Source organism: Miscanthus floridulus, chromosome 5 (assembly GCF_019320115.1).
Source record: "Miscanthus floridulus cultivar M001 chromosome 5, ASM1932011v1, whole genome shotgun sequence".
NCBI classification, from domain to species: Eukaryota; Viridiplantae; Streptophyta; class Magnoliopsida; order Poales; family Poaceae; genus Miscanthus; species Miscanthus floridulus.
Genome location: NC_089584.1, coordinates 6,254,370 through 6,258,118, shown reverse-complemented (window position 1 = coordinate 6,258,118; position 3,749 = coordinate 6,254,370).

Sequence of the window (3,749 nt, the reverse complement as noted above, 5' to 3'; positions counted from 1 at the left end):
CTACGAATCTCCTTGGGCAAGCTGATCCCACATACCCTTCATCTCCCTGAGGCGCTTCCTATCGGACTTCTACCAAGCCTACCATGTCCTCTCACACTTGTCTATAGGTACTACTCGGTCTGCCTGAGTGCCTCGATCAGGTGACCCTGGATGCGAACGGCCTTCTTCCTGAACTCCTCTAGCTCTTGAGTCATGGTCTTGTTTCAAGATTGGATCTTCAGCATATCAATCCCCTTGGATCTCTCTCTGTCTCCTCTACGGTTGAACTCGGCCTTCTTGTCGTCCAACTCTCTCTATAACTCTAAGACCTTGCTATCAAGGTAGCAGTTCCTGTTGCCTAGGTCAGCGGCTTTGTCCTATAAGTCTGCGGCCTTGGTTCTATGGACTTCTTCACAACGGTTGAGCTCGTCCTGTAGCTTGGCAACTGTCTCACTCCTATGCTCCCTGCGTGTCTCACTCCTGGTACTCCCATAGAAGGGCCTGGTCCCAGCATCTCCTCTGCTCTAGCTGGGTCATGTACCTATCATGCTCCAGTAGGTGAATAGCTGAGACACGAAGGCATCTGTCCTCCTCGGCAAAGATAACTCTGCCAGTGCGAAGCTCTGCTCACTAGGGGTAAGGCTGAGGTCGTGGGCCTAGGGAAGTAGACGAAACTCTATCGTCTTCAGGTGCTCATAGTGGTCCCTCATCACTCTACGAAGTGCCTTGTGTGAGATAGCTTGCAGTCCCTCCTCGACTGTGTCCTCTATAGTCAACTCGGTGAAAGCTGGAATAGAAGGTAAGGTAGTGCTAGCTGGGAACTCGACTGAGGTGTCAATCGGTCCTTTGATTCCTCCTTCCTGAGCTGGCTTCCCAGTGCAGGTGACCTTGACAAGCTCGTCGGGGACACCTAATGTGACGAGAACTCGACAGAGGGTCTGTGCAAAACCCCTGAGCTCACATAGGTCGAAGGTAAGCTTGGCGTGGTCTAGAGGTAGCGGTCCTAGAGGCAGCCAGTCGACGTTCATTGCCATCTATATGTTTTAAGGAACATGTGCTAGCAGGTCAATAATAGGTAAGCCTTGCATAAAAGTAAATGCAGGGTCGGTATATGACCGAAAGAAGGGTTGTTCACGTCCAATTCTATCATCCATTTCTAAGGGTTTCGTCCTATGGTCAAGTATGGCTCTGATACCAACTGAAGCGACCTGATTTCTGTGAAGGGAAATCCATAGAGTCAAAGTGTAATAAGACCGTTGTAGATCATATTACCCAATTTCCAGTCGAATACCATATCCATACAACGATAATATCAGAGTATAAATAGTGCGGAATTACATAATTTATTACATTGCCGCACTGGCGGAATCAAAAGTAGTATTCATTCAGAACAGCTTGATGATAAGATCACCGAACTCGAGCGTAGGCATGAACCCCTCGACCGTCAAACTCCTCGGAGCTATACTCTTCAGCAGAACCTGTGTGCCATAATTTATCAGTACGATTTGTACTGGCCACTCTCACCCTATGAGCATTGCTTTGTGGAAATTGGATGCAAGTTGGATATAATAAAAAGGAACCTATATGGCTGGGGTTTCCTATGTATTTAGCATATCAAGTATATAATAGTATAGTCAAGTTTTAACACCATACCCACACACATTCCACCCCATTCCCTTTCCTGAGCCAAGTTTCGATCCTAGGATCAATACACCACCATCTCCACATCATCGCCACATCATCACCATACCATCGCTCAGTCGACAGGCCGACTCCCTCTCGGCTCTGCCTCAAGGTCCGTAGCCCCTGGCTATGAACGACACTCTCTCACGGGGGAAGAAGAGCAGAACTCATCTCACTATCTAGTTTAAGCAAAACCTAGGAAAGGTCCATAGCCAACAAGTCGGTACATGTATCGATCGATCAAACATACACTCTGCAGAGGTTTTACATAACCACAAGATCCACCTTCCTCGCTGACCGTCGTCAACTGGGCTGATTCTGGCAGCTTGACCTAGGATAATGCCACTCTACCATTCAGCCCTAGTACACCCCAAGTCTAGTCTGGAGCGGCTAAAACTGTGAGTCATGAGCCGGGTCCACAAGGTCTCCATGAAGTCTCGAAAGGGTGTCGGGGAAATCCTCCACGCCCCATACCTCCTTACACTCTCCGCTATCAACCTAGCAGTAGTGGCAATATCCTACCAAGTAGTCCGGCCGTCCCGCACCATATAGGGTGAGTGGTATGTAAGGCTTCTCGGTGAATCTGAGTACTAGTAAGTCCTTAGGGATAACCAAGCCAGAATGTCTCCATCAGGGTTTCCATTTACTATGCCACCACATCACCTCCATCCTAGGCTCCTCCCATCACAGGTTCACACCTAGGACCACCTCATATACCATTTACCCACCACAGGTATCCATTCTAGGGGTGCCCCAGGTAGCACCACACGGCATGACTTGCCCTAGGCTTGTCGTATACTCCAACTTGGTCGACACAACCCTCACTCTCCACACACCCAAGTCACACACGCAGCACTCTCCCCATAGTCCAGATAACACCAGCTTCCACCACACGTCAAGGTAGTATAAGCGTAGTAGAAATATGAGCAATAAAATATAGCAACAAGCGTGTGTCTATCCTATTAGCAGGGTATGCAGGGGTAAGGTTGCGTCAAGGTAAAGGCCACCAAGTAAGCATACTACCATGCAAGTCCTATCATAGTATGATTATAACAATAAAGTAAAGCAATAGCAGTTCTATTTTAGCCATGTGTAATAGGTGCTACGAGATTGGGTGGGATGTGGCACCTTCAGTATAGTCGTCTCTATACTCCTCACGGTACTCACGATCCTCGTCCGTCTGGTTCTCCTCTAAGTCTGCAACGATCGTATTATAGTCGCGTTAGCGACGTCTATAGAATAGCACAAAGAAGCAATGAAAATTCAAAAGAGCCAAATGCACTCAAACATGGGTTCATTACGTAAAGCTCGATTTTAGATGAATTTTGGTCCTGGTTTCGTATTTTTCTGAGGTCGTATGAATTAGTTATGAATTTCCAAAGTTTAAATCATTTCTAAAAATGGAAAAAGGCTGAATTAATCCTGGATGACATGTGTCACACTGTGGCTGGTCCACGTGGCATGCTGATGTCAGCATGATGTCATCATCTCGGTTCTGAGCTGACAGGTGGGGTCCAGCTGACGTCAGTATGACGTCAGCATGACATCAGCAACATCATCAATTCTGACAGGTGGGTCCAGGGACTCTTGGGTCACTGACATGTGGGTCCGGCCAAAGTCAACGTTAGTCAACGGGCGAGTCAATGGTCAATGGTCAACGGTCAGGGTCACTGATGTGTGGGGCTAGGGCTATTGACGTCAGCAGCTGATGTCAACGTGACGTCAGCATGACGTCACCTCGGCTGTGTTGGCTTCTGACGTGTGGGTCCCGTGTGACGTCAGCATCTGACATGTGGGTCCAGAGTGTCTGCGCCACTGACATGTGGGGCTAGGTCAACGGTCAACATTGACCGGTCAATGGTCAATACGGGTCGGGTCCAAACTGTGCCGGTTGGGCCTAGATATGGGCTGGGCTTTGGCCCGCCACGTGGCATGCTGTGGCGCTGCCACGTACATCCTTGAGCCTCTACTAGGCTCCGTCCACCGCTCGGCCCACACCGCATGGCTCACGGTGGACCAGCGTTCATGGTCCATGGACCGTAGGCTGGGTCCTCGGTGGACCGAGTCCACCCTTCATCACCTCCGTT